The following is an 18,613-nucleotide window of genomic DNA, read 5'->3' on the forward strand; positions in this document are numbered from 1 at the left end:
CGCTTAAGTTTCAACGTTCTTCTATAGCACCACACCCCACACACTTCGATTTTCTTCTTTTCTGGTTTTCCCAAAGTACAAAATTCATTACGATACAGTGCTGTCTTCCGAACATATGTTTTCAGAAATTTCTTCCTCAAATTAAGGCCAATATTTGATACTTATAGACGATGTCCTCTTGTACTTTATGTCCTCCTTGTTTCATCAGTTATGTGTTACTTTTCTTCCAATAGAGCAGAATTCCTACACTTCATCCCCCTGTTCAGTAGTTTAGTGTATTCTTTCCACCTATCTGCTCTCACTCTCTCTGCCTTTAACAGTCGAATTCTTCTTACATTCTTAATGTCGATGCCTTTGGACCTTGTCGACTTTTTTACATGCTGAATCAGTTCTTACAAAGACTATTACTTTTTCGATTTCTTCCCTACACTTCATACCCTTGTACAGTAGTTCAGTGTATTCTTTCCACCTATCTGCTCTCACTCTCTCTGCCTTTAACAGTCGAATTCTTCTTACATTCTTAATATCGATGCCTTTGGACCTTCTCGACTTTTTTAGATGCTTAATCAGTTCTTACAAAGACTATTACTTTTTCGATTTCTTCACATTTTTCCAGCAAACATTTTGCTTTAGCTTCCCTGCACTTCCCATTTATTTCAGTCTAAAGTGAGTTATATTTCTATACTCCTGTCTTATCCCAAATATTTTTGTACGTCGTTCTTATATCGATCAAGTGAAGTATTTCTTCTCTTAACCAAGGTTTCTTCGAAGTTACCTTTTTTCACGTGTGTTTATATCTTCAAATTCTGCAATTTCCTTTTTTAGAGATCTCTATACCTCAACTGATGCGCCTACTTTGGTATTTATTGTTGCAGTATCCAGAACATTAGCGAACTTCAAACGCTCCTCGTCCATTCACAGTACTTCAGTAACCCTGTTGCTTTCACACTGATTCTTTCGGACGATTCTCTTAAATTTCAATGTACTCTTCACCATTACTAAGTTGTGATCTCGATGTATCTCTACATCTGGGTACACCTCACAATTCACTATCTGATTTTGGAGTCTCTGTCTCATCGTGACCTAATCCAGCAGGGATCTTCCCCTGTCCCCAGAACGTTTCCAACTATACCTCCTCCTCTTTGATTTTTGAACGGTGTATTCGCTATTGACTCCGTCCGAACAGGCCTCGGGAGGCCCAACGGTGCCGACCGACCCCCGTGTCGTCCTTAGCTGAAGGCCTCACTGGATGATGATATGAAAGGGCATGTGGTCGGCACGCCGATCTCCAGGCCGTTGACGGTTTTCGTGATCGGAGCTGCTGCTTCTCAGTCAAGTAGCTCCTCGATTGGCCTCACAAGGGCTGAGTGCACGCCGCTCGCCAACGTAGCTGGCAGACCCGGACGGTCATTCATCCAAGGGCTAGCCAACCAAACAGCGCTTAACTTTGATCTGAAGGTAACCGGTGTTACCACGGTACCGAGGCCGTTGGTGTATTCGCTACTACTAGGTGAAATTTATTGCAGAATTCTGTCTCCTCTCTCATTCCTACTACAGAGTCCATATTATCTTGTAACTCTTTCTTCTTTTCCTTCTATTAATACGGCGTTCCAATCCCCTTTGATTATTAAATTTTTAACCCCTTTTACATACTGTATTACCTACACTTTTTGGAATTTTCCTCTCGGGTTTGCTCCAAGTGGCTTTCGAAAATCGCAATGTTGGAGTACATCTGCATACTAGGAAAGATGGAAGGCTTTTCAATGTCAGTCTTCTGTAGAGTAAGACAAAGCGCTACGAGATAGTCGCTCGTGAACTCCTGTATGCTGATGCTGCTGCAATTGTTGCGAACTCCGCAGAAGAGCTGCAAGAGCTAATATCAAGATTTAGTCACACATGCCACCTATTCTCGATGAGTGTAAACAGCAGTAAGGCCGTAATTATGGTTCAGGGTGCTAACACAAAGCCGAATATCACACTAGATGGCACTACTCTGCAAGTCGTAGATAATTTCTGCTATCTTGGATCTACTATAGAATCAAACATGTCTGTTGACAAGGAAATTGATGCTCGCATTGCAAGAGCTGCGACAACTTTTGGCAAACTCTCTACACGTGTTTGGAAAAACAACAAACTCTCTTTGACCACCAAAATTCTTGTATATCAAACTTGCGTCCTCAGCATCCTTTTGTATGCATCGGAAACATGGACTACCTATGCCAAACAAGAACGTCGCCCTAATGCTTTCCACGTGCGGTGCCTGAGATCCGTCCTCGGAGTAACATGGAAGGACCGAGTGGCCAACGAAGCAGTGCTATCTAAAACTAACTGCAACAGTATTTCAGATATCTTGAAGCAGAGAAGACTCCGCTGGCTGGGACACGTCCACCGTATGTATCCTGACAGATTACCATGTGAGGTGATGCTTGGAGAGTTCTCTGTAGCCAAAAGACCTGTAGGACGTCCTGTATTGAGGTTCAAGGACTCCTGTAAACGAGATATGGAGAGCTTTGGAATCGACACAAACAGATGGGAGGCACGGGCTAGCATGAGACCAGAGTGGCGTGATGATATATCATGTGGAATGTCAAAGCATGATGAAGGCTTGTTAGACAGATTAAGGCAGAAAAAGCTTCGCAATGCTACCACTGCTCCTGCCTCAGCAGCCAGATACACTCGTGACAATTGCGGCAAGAGATGCCGTGCTGCCATTGACTTGACAAGTAATATGAAAAAATGCAACCCATAAACACACAGACACTGCAACAATCATCTACCAAGATGTCGTGGCCTTTATTATTGCCATTTCAATATTCTCATACACTTTCTCCATCTCTTCGTCTTCTGCTTGTGACGCCGGCAAATACACTTGAACTGTTGTTGTTGGCACTCGTTTGTTGTCGATTTTGATGAGAAAATCATATGAAGTGTTTATTTATGTCAAATGACGTTTTAAAATTTTTGGCATGAACATAGGGACAGAATCGTACATCTGAAAATAGCCGCAATGTCGAAATTTCAGTCGTTATGACTGGTATTTAAGAAGACAGTCAAAGGGGAAAACTTTATCCTTCAAAAAATTTATAATCTTGAAATTTATGTTTGTTAGTCACTTCATATTTCAAGCCCCAACTACATTTACATGCAAGAAATTTAGAAGTGTAGCAAGCCCAATTCTCAAGACCGCAGCATTTTGCACGTCCCAATAAAATTGAATTTACCGATGAAGGAATAATATCAGTCTGTCACATTCTCATGCTAATTGTGAAAGGACTGCTGCAACTATAATTTAGAGAGTTATATACACTTTTTTAATAAGTCTTGTGACTGGTCTGATGCAGTCCACCAATGTGTTTTATTCTAAACGTAGTTGTTGAAAGTACTCAAAGGTTTTATGTGCATGCGCGTAAAAAAAATACCCTTGCGTTTAGATTCAACTTTTTCATATACCATTCACAAATGTTCAATGTGCCCTCCAACGGGCCCATGACATGCACCCAGACGATAGTCAAATATGTCCCATACTTTTGCGATCATCTCTGCGGTTAACAGATTCTCTGCTGTTGCTACGCCAGGTCTCACTGTCAGTTCATCCAAAGCTTTTGGAAGGGGCGACTCACGGAAGAAGCCTTTCACAAACTCGCTCAAAAAATCACACACTAAGAAATCTAGCGACACTGGGGCCAAAAGAGCAGTGCGTGATCCCATAGTTCTTATTGTTAAGGAAAATTCTCGCCCCTGCTGTTGAAACGAAGAATGGAAAACGCATTTTGTTGCTGCCATCGCCATCTCGACTCGGTGCTCACTGGGTGGGGAACAATCGAACCAGGTGTCTGTACCAGCGAGGCCCTTACCAGACGTACGAACCGGCTAGGGTAAACTTTCAGTTTCGAAGCATAATTCAAAATTTACCCATGTTTCTCCACTACGACAGGCCGAGTGGTTCTCGGCGCTTCAGTCCAGAACCGCGCTGCTGCTACGGTCACAGGTTCGAATCCTGCCTCGGACATGGATGTGTGTAATGTCCTTAGGTTAGTTAGGTTTAAGTAGTTCTAAGTCTAGGGGACTGATGACCTCCGATGTTAAGTCCCATAGTGCTTAGAGCCATTTGAATCTCCACTACGACAGCTTAAAATCAAATGCTTTTAACTTCCACTTTCAGAATAACACATCATTTGCAGTCGAGAAATAATACATTGTGCTTTATTGAACGTTATATTTTCGGGAAGCTAGCAAATTTGTTTTGCGAGTTCATTTCGTAATTTAATTAGAAAGCACAATAAGAATTGATTGTAGGCCGGCCGGAGTGGCCGTGCGGTTCTAGGCGCTACAGTCTGGAGCCGCGTGACCGCTACGGTCGCAGGTTCGAATCCTGCCTCGGGCATGGATGTGTGTGATGTCCTTAGGTTAGTTAGGTTTAAGTAGTTCTGAGTTCTAGGGGACTGATGACCACAGCAGTTAAGTCCCATAGTGCTCAGAGCCATTTGAACCATTTTGAATTGATTGTTTTCCCACAGGAATCCAAAGTCGCATTGTAGTATGTAGCAGGAACATTCCCACTACAACAGTTGGTTAAAAAACAAAAATAAGGTGGGTGTATATATCTTCCCATTCACAGCGAGGACGTTTGAGACGGTTCAGTTGAATGGGGGAAATGATTAACCGTGTCTTAACTGACGAAACCGTCCCATGGTTCGTCTTAAATAACGTGTAGAGTAGATCAATGATCATACGGGGATATGAATTCCATTGTTCCCGAATATGACACCAGAGCATTCATCAATGTTCTCTTACGACAGGAGAGAGCAGTGCTTCTGAAACCTAAAAAGATGTTTAAGCATTTTTAACGATATTTATTTCAGAAACTGTTTATAATATGAATTCAGGAACTGCTGATTTCTGACAATACAGTTTCTGTTACCTGTTTATTATTATTTGCAGGAACATTTTTAAAACAATGCTTGGATGTTGAATAAGTTATTGTCGATGTCTCTTACAGTCTGAGCGACGTGTCGTACATATTCTGCAGTCTTTATGAATTTACTGCGAAGATCGCCTTAATGTAAACGGATAATATTATTGTTGTGCATCGCGCAGTTTAAACTATGTGTTGAACAATGGGACAGCAGCGCCGAGTCTGTGGTGGTGGGAGGTTCGGGGGGGGGGGGGGGGGGAGGGGAATCGTGACTCTGCCCAGGGCGGAAGTTTTTGGGGGTGCAAAATCTTAAATTTTAGTATGTTTCCAAAAGGATAAATTAAACAAAACAATGAAAGTTTTGGACAATTGATGAAGAAGCGTGAGGGTAAGTTAGAAATACAATTCATTCATAAAATCTAGTATCTTACTGGAAGTTGTCTATGGTATTGTGAAACAGGTGACAAATCAAGCGCTGGAGGTGGTCCCTTTGGGTGAGTCGTTCAAAACAGGAAAAGTTGCTTGTTACACTGTTGCCTAATCAGTTTCTATCATGGATTTACCAACACTTTAAAAGTAGCTAGTTCAGCTTGAAAGCCCCTACAAAAGTGAAAAACTTCATAATAAAGATGAACGTCAGCGTATGAAAAGCTATACAGCATTTCTGAACACTTATAGCAGCATCGCTGAGAAAAACACTTTGTAATAAATAAATTAGTAAAGGATAAGTAAAATACGCACTATCCGTCACATGCCACGGTCTTTCTAATTCAAACATTGTGTTTAAGCGGCCTTTACATTTGGAAAGATGCATGGTATCCTTACCCCAACAAGCTCTCTCTTTTGGATCTGCCATTCATACCATTTACACCATCTTGTCACGGTTCTATAAAATATTTTTTCTGCTTTGTAATTCTTTTAAGTTTTCCTTCATCCGCTTTCCTTTCTCGGTGTTGAAGCCATAATCAATAGATATTAAGGTAAGGTAGAACCAATGGATCGTTTTCATGGATGGACCATAGCTGTATTTTTGTTTGGCCGATAGCTGCTGCCATCCAGCTACACTGAACCGACTTACCAGTTGAGAATTTCGCCACCATTTTAAAGTTGTAAGTTACAGTGGAGACTTGGTGTTAATGCATGAAGAAAAATGTGATGTTTGATGTATCGTCGGATTCAAACTGGATTGTGTGTGGTGATAACATCGATTATTCCACGTCTATTGGCGTATATCATTGATAAGTGAATCTCATCTACTTCTCATGGATATACAGGGTGTACATAAAGTTCGGGAACAATTTCAATTATTTATTGCACAAGAACCAAACATTGTGCAGATATCATACATATGGCATTTTGAAGAGAAACTGTAAAAGTTTTTTTCGTGTATACCGCCACAGCGTAGTTTGGTAATCTACCGATAGTCAGCGCTAGCCGCAAGCATTGAGCTGCCGCATCGATGCATCGGACGTGCTACAGAAGGGGACAGCTGTTTCATGAATTGGCCTCCCCGATCACCAGATCTCTCTCCGTGTGACTTTTTTCTGAGGGGGCACATTAAAGATCTGGTGTATGTACCGCCACTACCACGTGATGTAGCAGAGTCCGGGAGAGAATACGGGAAGCGACTGCCACAGTCGACGATGCCTTGCTGGGACGGGTATGGCAAAAATTCGATTACCCTATTGACGTCTGCCTGGTCACTCATGGTTCGCATATCGAATGTTTGTAAAAAACAGCTTTCAGAGTTTCTCTTCAAAATGCAATACGTATGACATCTGTACAGTGTTTAGTTCTTGTGCAAAAATTAATTGAAAGTGTTCCCGAACTTTATGTACACCCTGTACTTGGATTTATATTACGAGTATTTGCCGCAACGTCCTATCTAATGGTGGGCGTACCAGACGTTACGGTGCTGCCACCATAGAACCACTGCTAGCTCTAGTGGTCCATTCACCCAAACTCCGTAAAATTATTTAAGGATATCAACTGTACACACAGTATTATGGTTTATTTATTTTACTGACAAGAAACAGGTGGAAGAGGCCATTCCTGTTCCTCTGATAGGTAAATGAACACAATTTAAAGTTTAAATAATTCATATTGTAAACAATAACTGCAATTAAATATTTAACAGATGATATTAAATTATTCCAGTAGTTTAAAATTAGTCTAGCAAGTTAAAAAAAGTGCTTAATTATATTTAGTGCTACAATATCGCTAACACATGCAGTCATTAAACATACTGGAATGAAAACATAATTTATTTCGCACTTCAGTATATTAAATTCAGATAGTTTTAAAGTTTAACATGTAGAGGCCCAATACAGTTTTCAATGCTTCGAAACTTAATTTGTAAGTAACTTTTGTTTTGCGATTATTTAAAGAATATTTAAACTATTCTTTTTCAGTTTCCAAAATGCCGAAAGGTTTTAAATATGGAAATTGGTAGGAAGAGAATATACAGCGGGCACTTGATGCTATACGAAATGGTGATCTTGGTTTGAACGCTGCTGCAAAGCACAAACATAATCTGGATGAAAGAAATTTGTTTGCTGTGGAGGATAAAAAAGTAACTGGCAGCGTTAGTGACGTTTCTTCTGAAGTGGAGCAAGAGCTACGTCAACATTTGATGCAATTAGAAGAGTCCATGTTTGGCATCAGGCCTAAAGACTTATGAATGGTAGCCTGCTCTTTTCTCACGTGATATACTGAGAACTATGGATGAAGGGCCACAGGCAGATTCCATATTTCTAGATTACTGGTAAGGATTTGATGCGGTGCACCACTGCAGGCTGTCAAGGAAGGTACGAGCATAGGGAATAAGTTCATAGATATGTGAGTGGCCCGAAGACTTGTTAAGAAATAAAATCCAGTATGTTGTCCTCGGCGGCGAGTGTTCATCAGAGACAAGTGTATCGTCAGGAGTGCCACAGAGAAGCGTGACAGGCCCGCTGTTGTTCTCTGTATACATAAATGGTTTGGCGGATAGGGTGGGCAGCAATCTGCGGTTGTTTGCTGATGATGCCGTGATGTACGGTGTCGAAGTTGAGTGACTGTCGGAAGATACACGATGACTTAGGCAAAATTTCCAGTTGGTGTGATGATTGGCAGCTAGCCCTAAATGTGGAAAAATGTAAGCTAAAGCGGATGAGTAGGAATAACAAACCTGTAATGTTCGGACACAGTATTACTAGTGTCAAGCTTGACACAGTCAAGTCGTTTAAATATCTGAGAGTTAAATTGCAAACCGATATGGTGTGGAACGAGCATGTGAAAACTGTGGTAGGGAAAGCAAATGGTCGATTACGGTTTATTGGGAGAATTTTAGGAAAGAGTGGTTCACCTGTAAAGGAGACCACATACAGGACGCTGGTGCGACTTATTCTAGACTATTGCTAGAGCGTTTGGGATCGTACCAGGTCTGATTGGAAAAAGACATCGAAGCAATTCGGAGGAGGGCTGCTAGATTTGTAACCGGTGGGTTCGAACAAAACCTGTTACGGAGATGTTTCGGGATATCAAATGGTAATCCCGGGAGGGAAGGTGGCGTTATTTTCAGGAAACACTATTAAGTTAATAGAGAGAATCGGCATTTGAGGCTGACTGTCGAATGATTCTGCTCCCGCCAACATACATCGCTCGTAAGGAACACGAAGATAAGGTAAGAGAAATTAGGGCTCATATGGAGAAATACAGACAATTGTTTTTCCCTCGCTCTATTTGAGAGTGGAACAGGAGGCGAAATGAGAAGTAGTGGTACAGGGTACCCTCAGCCGCGCACCTTACGGTGGCTTACGGAGTATCTGGGTAGATGCAGATGTAGATTCGAAGTTGCCGAAAGAAACAATATACCGCTCAGGTTCAGCCGTGAGAAAAAAGATGACCGGCAAAAAGTGGTACTAAAATTTGATGAAGAGGTATAAGAAACTCTCATTGAGACAATCAGAGGCCACATCCATGGTTTGTGCCACTGCTTTCAACAAAAAAAAAAGAGAGAGTTGCAGAGTTTTTTGACGTTTGAAGATAGTCAATGAGAACATGTTGACAGCATCTGCAGTTTTTAATGTCGATGAAACTGGGCTTTCCACCGAACATAGAAAGACAACGAAACTAATTGGTAAGAAGGGGCAACAACAGGTTGGATCCACAGGTTGGATCCACCTCGAGTGTAGACTTCCGGAAAGCGTTTGACCCGGTGCCTCACCGCAGACTAAGGTACGAGCATATGGGATTGGTTCCCAATATGTGAGTGGCTCGAACGAGCATATGGGATTGGTTCCCAAATATGTGAGTGGCTCGAAGACTTCTTAAGTAATAGAACCCCGTACGTTGTCCTCGATGATGAGTGTTCATCGGAGGTGAGGGTATCATCTGGAGTGCACCAGGAAACTTGGTAGGTCCTCTGTTGCTTTCCATGTACATAAATCATCTTTTGGATAGAGTGGATAGCAATGTACGGCTGTTTGCTGATGATGCTGTGGTGTACGGGAAAGTGTCGTCGTTGAGTGACTGTAGGGGGATACAAGATGACTTGGACAGGATTTGTGACTGGTGTAAAGAATGGCAGCTAACTCTAAATATAACTAAATGTAAATTAATACAGATGAATAGGAAAAAGAATCCCGCAATGTTTGAATACTCCATTAGCAGTGTAGCGCTTGACACAATCACGTCGATTAAATATTTGGGCACTATGAAGTGGGACAAGCATATAATGGCAGTTGTGGGGAAGGCGGATAGTCGTCTTCGGTTCATTGGTAGAATTTTGAGAAGATGTAGTTCATCTGTAAAGGAAACCGCTTATAAAACATAATACGACCTATTCTTGAGTACTGCTCGAGCGTTTGGGATCCCTATTAGGTCGGATTGAGGGAGGAAATAGAAGCAGTTCAGAGGCGGGCTGCTAGATTTGTTACTGGTAGATTTAATCATCACGCGAGTGTTACGGAAATGCTTCAGGAGCTCTGGTGGGAGTCTCTGGAGGAAAGGAGGCGTTCTTTTCGTGAATCGCTACTGAGGAAATTTAGAGAACCAGCATTTTAGGCTGACTGCAGTACAAGTTTACTGCCGCCAACTTATATTTCGCGGAAAGACCACAAAGATAAGAGAGATTAGGGCTCGTACGGAGGCATATAGGCAGTCATTTTTCCCTCGTTCTGTTTGGGAGTGGAACAGGGAGAGAAGATGCTAGTTGTGGTACGAGGTACCCTCCGCCACGCACCGTATGGTGGATTGCGGAGTATGTATGTAGATGTAGATGTAGAGTGTGGTGTTACAACAGCTGTTAGCTGCACTAGTGTTGCTGAACAATACGTACTGCTGATGCTGGTGGTGGCATGTCTCGATATCCGAACTTAACGGTTTTTCCTTTATCCACTACAGACTCACTAAATAGGTACTGGTGATTTACACATCTTTTTCAACAAAGTATTTATATGCAAGCCTCTCGCTGTCCTTCTTCGTTCCACTTTGTACAACAGACGCTCCGACGATAACGCCGACAGTGCAGTACTCAGCTGTACTGGTACCTTCAGACGTCACACCCCATCTGCTCAGAAAACGAGAGAAAGTGAACAGGTTTTAGTAACTTACTTTTGATTGGCATAATTAGCTATGGACTTTAACTCAAAATGTACATCCATGTTCAGTAAAAACAAAACACTTTGAACGACTGGAGATAGCACGTTCATCATATTCACAGAACATGTAGATTACTACACTCCTGGAAATTGAAATAAGAACACCGTGAATTCATTGTCCCAGGAAGTGGAAACTTTATTGACACATTCCTGGGGTCAGATACATCACATGATCACACTGACAGAACCACAGGCACATAGACACAGGCAACAGAGCATGCACAATGTCGGCACTAGTACAGTGTATATCCACCTTTCGCAGCAATGCAGGCTGCTATTCTCCCATGGAGACGATCGTAGAGATGCTGGATGTAGTCCTGTGGAACGGCTTGCCATGCCATTTCCACCTGGCGCCTCAGTTGGACCAGCGTTCGTGCTGGACGTGCAGACCGCGTGAGACGACGCTTCATCCAGTCCCAAACATGCTCAATGGGGGACAGATCCGGAGATCTTGCTGGCCAGGGTAGTTGACTTACACCTTCTAGAGCACGTTGGGTAGCACGGTATACATGCGGACGTGCATTGTCCTGTTGGAACAGCAAGTTCCCTTGCCGGTCTAGGAATGGTAGAACGATGGGTTCGGTGACGGTTTGGATGTACCGTGCACTATTCAGTGTCCCCTCGACGATCACCAGCGGTGTACGGCCAGTGTAGGAGATCGCTCCCCACACCATGATGCCGGGTGTTGGCCCTGTGTGCCTCGGTCGTATGCAGTCCTGATTGTGGCGCTCACCTGCACGGCGCCAAACACGCATACGACCATCATTGGCACCAAGGCAGAAGCGACTCTCATCGCTGAAGACGACACGTCTCCATTCGTCCCTCCATTCACGCCTGTCGCGACACCACTGGAGGCGGGCTGCACGATGTTGGGGCGTGAGCGGAAGACGGCCTAACGGTGTGCGGGACCGTAGCCCAGCTTCATGGAGACGGTTGCGAATGGTCCTCGCCGATACCTCAGGAGCAACAGTGTCCCTAATTTGCTGGGAAGTGGCGGTGCGGTCCCCTACGGCACTGCGTAGGATCCTACGATCTTGGCGTGCATCCGTGCGTCGCTGCGGTCCGGTCCCAGGTCGACGGGCACGTGCACCTTCCGCCGACCACTGGCGACAACATCGATGTACTGTGGAGACCTCACGCCCCACGTGTTGAGCAATTCGGCGGTACGTCCACCCGGCCTCCCGCATGCCCACTATACGCCCTCGCTCAAAGTCCGTCAACTGCACATACGGTTCACGTCCACGCTGTCGCGGCATGGTACCAGTGTCAAAGACTGCGATGGAGCTCCGTATGCCACGGCAAACTGGCTGACACTGACGGCGGCGGTGCACAAATGCTGCGCAGCTAGCGCCATTCGACGGCCAACACCGCGGTTCCTGGTGTGTCCGCTGTGCCGTGCGTGTGATCATTGCTTGTACAGCCCTCTCGCAGTGTCCGGAGCAAGTATGGTGGGTCTGACACACCGGTGTCAATGTGTTCTTTTTTCCATTTCCAGGAGTGTATGTTGAGCCATGTTGCGGCTCGCATTGGTGCCTTTGGTAGTTTGGCACCGTGTAATAGGGATAGTGCCGTCTCATTTTCTTCTTGTGTTAACTGGCGCCACTAAGTCTGCTAGTGTTGTCTGTCTGTGGCTGGCAGCAGCAGCGGCTATCGATGTCTAGTACGTGGTACTGTCTTTGGAGGGAGGTCAAGTGTTTTCTGAGTCGGAGTCTGTCGAGGAGTTCGGTTGCGACGAAGCAGCATTGAGGTCCAGTAGCGCGTACACATGCCGGGACTGCTGGCGGCACACAGGCACTGCCGGATCGAGGGGCTGTAGTGAGTGGCGAGGGCCACAACCTCGTTGTCCACCGGACCCAGGACGTTCTAGTTGAGTGAACATTAACACAGTAGTGAGATCACGCCATTTGTCGTGCGTTGCTGCTCGCAGGGTCGCTGAGACGAGGAGCAACGAATGGAGTGTTTGAAGTTGGCGAAATTAATTAGCCATCCTCCACTTCTTATTATTAATCATTGAATTCCTTGTGTTATTGGCCGGCCGCGGTGGTCTAGCGGTTCTAGGCGCGCAGTCCGGAACCGCGCGACTGCTACGGTCGCAGGTTCGAATCCTGCCTGGGGCATGGATGTGTGTGATGTCATTAGGTTAGTTAGGTTTAAGTAGTTCTAAGTTCTAGGGGACTGATGACCACAGTGCCCAGAGCCATTTGAACCAACCTTGTGTTATTATTGCTGAAGTTCAACCAGCGGTATTTTTCTGCCTAGTGGCTGCCCTGGAGGTTAGCGTATTTTTGCGGCAGTGTACCTTTCCTCACCTTGCCGGTGCTGTCCGGTAAGGGGTGTAGTTCGACAGCCTCCTAGATTGTGGTTTGGTCATTTTGTTTCTTTTGGACTAATTGGGTCATAGTGGTTCCGTCTTCTTCTGGATGTGCTAAACACCAGATTCTGAAGACGCAGTGCTGTCCGCCGGTTCTGTCTTGCCTGGGTTATTCCATAATTGTATTGGTTATCAGCCACTAGGTAGTCTTTGCAAGAGTGTTGTTCTGCGTTTAAACTGTCACTAGTTTGAGTTGCCATCCGATTAACTGAATACAGCTCTTGGCTGCCTGTCTCATCGTTTACGAAGTTGAGCAACTCTCCCAGGTCGATTCTTAGAGCATTGACGGAGGCCCACTTCTCTCTTGATTTGGTCAGGTTGTGTACATTGTTTTCTTTTTAATATTTTACTTTTGAATTATTACTGTTTGGGCCTTCAGCCAACAAAGACTTTGAATTTTTTGTTAATAAGGCCTTCAGCCATAAGTGTAACTTGTCTTAAGAAAATTTAATTATACAAAATATCTTAACTCTGAAATGTTGATGATTGTTCTTTAAATATCTCTCGAAGGTGTTTAATTGCTTCTCAAAAATTTGCTATCCAGGCCGTCGGCTGTCCAACAGTTTTTTGAATTTCTTGTCAGCTGTGAGTGCAACTTGCTTAAGAATTTTTTTTTAATTAGACGTTGTGTCTTAACAGTCAAATTTGATAATTGTTCCCTATTGTCAACTTCATTTCCAATTGTTTCCAAATTAAGTGTACGTTATTAAAAAAAAAACTGAGCAACCAACGATAACTGATTACGGCCCCGTCCACACCGAATCCTGCCTTTCCCAAAGTCCAGGTTTCATATGTTTTGCAAAAATGATTGGTATTTTAGTCACCTCAGTTCAGCATGTGTCTTGTTGCCAAGTAGGCACAGGGTACACCATGGGTACTGATAACTCGTTCGAGGCGTGATAGCATCAACGTGTACAAGGTGTAAATGGTGTCCTGTGGTATAGCCACCAATATTGCATTCGCCTGGTTCCAAAGTTCGTCTGTGGTGGTTGGCGTTGGACCACAGCGCTGCACCCGTCTTTTCACTATATTCCACACATTTTCGATTGGTGACAAGTCTGATGATCAGGCGGCTCAGGGCAAAAAGCTGACATTCTGTGACACCAAGAAGCCACGTGTTCGTGCAGCAACATGTTGTCGTCCATTGTCTCGCTGAAGAATGGCATCTGGGGTCCTGGGCATAAAGGGTATGGCTACGGGTCGCAGGACGTCATTCACGTATCTCGTAATAGACGCAGTGCCCTGGGTACGAACCAATTGTGATTTGTGATTGTACCCAACAGCACCCCATACCGTAAGGCTTTGAGTTGGCGCCGTATGTCTTGTGCAAATGCAGTCACTGTGATGCCGCACCCCCTGTCTTCGGCGAACCAAAATGCGGGCAACATTTCCAAACAAAGACAACCTTGATTCGTCCGGATGAAATACGTGAAGCCATTCCTGCATCATTGACGTCGTTCCATACACCAGTGCGGTCCAGCATGTTTCTGCGCATTCGTCAAAGGTAGGCGGAGAAGTGGACGACACGCACGTAACACATGTCGTAATAAACGGCGACGGACTCCCCCCCCCTGATAGTGTACGATGTATCACACTACTCCAGTGTTGCGCCACAGCCGAGGAGGACGCAGATCTGTTCAGTTGTGCCATTCGGATGTGTCGATGTTCTCGGGGGGTGATCTGGGAAGTGCGGCCTGACCCATCTCGTCGTGTTCTACGGTCCTCTGTGAACCAAGCGGCGTACGTCCGTTGCACTGCCGAAACACTTCGTCCCACACGAGAAGCAATTTCCCCGATGGGTGCATCACAGTCTCTCTTGCCAATAATGCGCTCTCTTTCAAACTCACTGACTGACGGTACGGTTCGCTCATACGTCTGCGAGACATCCTGCACGACTCCTCGAGTCATACTGTTCCATTGCTTTCTGCATATAGCGACAACGAGAGCCGCAGGCACATTTTACCTGTAGGTGGTGTTGCGCCGCGATATCGATGTTGACATTGAGCCCGCGGGCTAACATGATTCATATGCTAATCATTTCTACGGAACATACTACTGTACATGTCCTGTCAATATGAACAACGATGAAGCTGATTTTCTTCGAATGGATGGTTTGTTTAGCGATAACGATAAAAATGGTTGGTGCATTACAGTCTAAACGTTTCAATAATCTTTCATTGACGAGGCCCCATACCGGGCTCTGGTCTTAAAGGTGTATCAAAGTCAAAAAGACGTATGAGTAAAAGTGGTGTGTGAAAATAAGACATCATGGACAAAAACAGTGTGAGAAGGATGGGGAGGGACTGGGAGTGTGACGCTTGAAATTTTCGTACGTGGCGGCAAAATCCCTTGGTCCGGCCCCCAGAAAGTTGCACGATGCAGCAGCACGTAAGGCCAAATAAATATCTACGCAAATAAAATCTTCGCACTGAAGAGCACTGGTGTACTAGGCATCATGCTCCACTGTAGAAGCACCTTCATACACACCTCAATAAAACTGAGGAATATCTTAGAGCTTACTACAACGACTTCTTATAGTACACCCAGTGAGGTTTGTACAATACCTCATTAACAAAATAAACATAACTGCTCTTATTTGGTTATTTATGAAAAATCATTACAAAACAACGCAGCCTCTCTCCTAAGTGTACATCTTGTAAAAACAAAAACAGTGAAAAATCTAATCTCACGATTATGATTATCAGTCTTTAGTTGTATGTCCTCCCCGCACACGGATGAGTTCTTCCACTCTGCGAGCCATGTTCTGGATTTGACCATCAAGTTTATTTTGGTGTATAAGGTCCCACTTCTCAATGGTAGCTTCAGTCAGGTCCTAAAGATTATCAGGTGGAATTACCAACTTAAACAGATTCGATGCGTGCTCAATGGCATTCATGTCTGGGGAATGTGCTGGGCAATGCATTCGGTTTATGTTGCAGCTTTCAAGATACCAAGACACTGCAAGAGTACGGTCCGGTCTTGCATTCTCATCGACTATGGTGAAGTTGTCGCCGACTTCACGTCTGTAGGGCCTTACAGTCGTTGGTAGGATCTGGTTCAAATGGTTCAAATGGCTCTGAGCACTATGGGACTTAACATATGTGGTCATCAGTCCCCTAGAACTTAGAACTAATTAAACCTAACTAACCTAAGGACATCACACACATCCATGCCCGAGGCAGGATTCGAACCTGCGACCGTTGGTAGGATCTCTTGGAGGCATCCGGCACCAGTCAAATTTCCATAAATGGGAATTAGAGTGGTCCGCTGCCCCATCATTATTGCCCCCCCAAAACATTACATTTCCACCTACAAACAGATGGACTTCCTGAACGTATCGATCTTCCTGGTGTCGTCTAGCGCTTCTCAAAACCATAACACGTCTAGCATCCGGTCGCATACCAGTTCAGGTCCCGTCAGCAAACACGAAATTACAATGGTCCTAGGTAAATGTGCAAGAGCCCAGGTCCTTCTGTTCCATTGGTTCAATGCAAAACTTCTCATTAGTCTTTTGGAATGAAGACCACCCCGAGCCAATCTCCTACGCACTGTTTGGGCTGAGATCCGAATTCCTCTTGCCCGAGACAAATTATCTTCAATATTTCTGGCAGTTTATGTTGGGCGCCTGCGAGCCAACAGTTGGAGGAAACGATTCTGCATTGGTGTTGTTGTACGAGGACGACCACTGCGAGGTCTGTCAAAAAAATATTTCAAATGGCTCTGAGCACTATGGGACTTAATTGCGGTGGTCATCAGTCCCCTAGAACTTAGAACTACTTAAGCCTAACTAACCTAAGGACATCACACACATCCATGCCCGAGGCAGGATTCGAACCTGCAACCGTAGCGGTCACGCGGTTCCAGACTGTAGCGCCTAGAACCGCACGGCCACTCCGGCCGGCCGAGGTCTGTCGCTCCCATTTCCTGTCTCCCTGTACTTTCTCCATATCTTAGACTCACAACTTTAAGTGACATGTAATCGATCGGTGACATCTTGCTGTATACGACCTGCTGAAAGTAAAACCACTGTCTTATCAGAGTGTTGTGTGCTTGCGTGATATGTTACTGCAGCGCTGAACATAAACTGAATGAAGCTGTTGTTGATACTGGACTGCTCGAGGTGTGCCGCTGCGGCAGCGGTATGTTTACGTGACTGGCAAACGGCCACAAAGCATGCCAATAGTAAACACCATCCAGTATAGGGGCTCTAACTGGATAATGCATGAAGTACCTAGGTCAGTATGACCTCTAGTATCGAACACTACATTTTACGGTAGTATTCCATACTTTTATAGAGCAGTATAGTTTGTTCAACACATACGAGGCCGGCCGCGGTGGTCTAGCGGTTCTAGGCGCTCAGTCCGGAACCGCGAGACTGCTACGGTCGCAGGTTCGAATCCTGCCTCGGGCATGGATGTGTGTGATGTCCTTAGGTTAGTTAGGTTTAAGTAGTTCTAAATTTACGGGACTGATGACCTCCGATGTTAAGTCCCATAGTGCCTAGAACCATTTGAAGCGTTTTTTCTTTTTATTTTTATTTTTGCGGCAGTACACTGACAGTGGAAATATCGCCACTTAAGCCATAAACAAAACCGAGCGAGGTGGTTTAGTAGTAAGACAATGGACTCGTATTTAGGAGGGCGGTGGTTTCAATCTTCGACCGCGCATTTAAAATGATGTTTTCCGAGATTTCTTAAATTGCTTCAGGATAGTCTCTTTAAAAGGACAATGCTGATCTCCTTTCCCATGCTTCCGTAATGTGAGCTTGAGCTCAGTCTCAAATGAACTCGTCGTCAACGGGATGTTAAACACTAACCTTCCCTTTTTTTTCTTCTAGAGCCAAATCATTATCAACACGTTTTTTCCATTAGAAGTATCATTTTTTGTAGTCGGCAATGTATGATTTTAGATACCAGTTACAGAATATTCACATGAACAGGGTAGCGCAGGAGATGTTGACCCACTTGATATTTATTTCGTGGTCATTCTGTTAATGAGACGTATTTGTAATCCCCGGCCAAATACAGTGCTTACTGGAGAAACCGTTGAGTTAAACTCGGATCAGTTGATTAAGATGGTGGACAAGAGACGGCTGATTGCACAACATAGAGCAAAGTTGGTGCTTTAATACGCAGAAGCAAAGAGTGTGCACCTTAAATAGAGTCGTTTCCGTAAAAAAAAAAAAAAAAAAAAAAAAGTTTCAAATGGCTCTGAGCACTATTGGACTTAACTGCTGTGGTCATCAGTTCCCTAGAACTTAGAACTGCTTAAACCTAACTGACCTAAAGACCTCACACACATCCATTACCGAGGCAGGGTTCGAACCTGCGACCATGGCGGTCGCGCGGTTCCAGACTGTAGCGCCTAGAACCGTGCGGCCACTCCGGCTGGCTTCCGTCAACATTTTAACACAAAATGGGCGCCTACTAAAAACACAATCCATTGGCTGCATCGGAAAGTTGAAAATAATGGAATGGTTGAACCAAAGGTGGTCACGTGTTTCTCAGATCCGATCTTCTGAGAACCTGAAAACTGTGAGCGTGGCAACGCAACGGAGCCCCGGCAAGTCAACAAGGAGAGCCGCTACCTAATTTCGAATGTCGCGTTTCTCTGTGCAACGCATTCTTCATTCATAATTTCATTTATTCCCTTACAAAATGCCAGTGCTCCATACTCTTCCAGATC

The sequence above is a fragment of the Schistocerca americana genome, chromosome 4 (genome assembly GCF_021461395.2).
Source record: "Schistocerca americana isolate TAMUIC-IGC-003095 chromosome 4, iqSchAmer2.1, whole genome shotgun sequence".
Classification (NCBI taxonomy): Eukaryota; Metazoa; Arthropoda; class Insecta; order Orthoptera; family Acrididae; genus Schistocerca; species Schistocerca americana.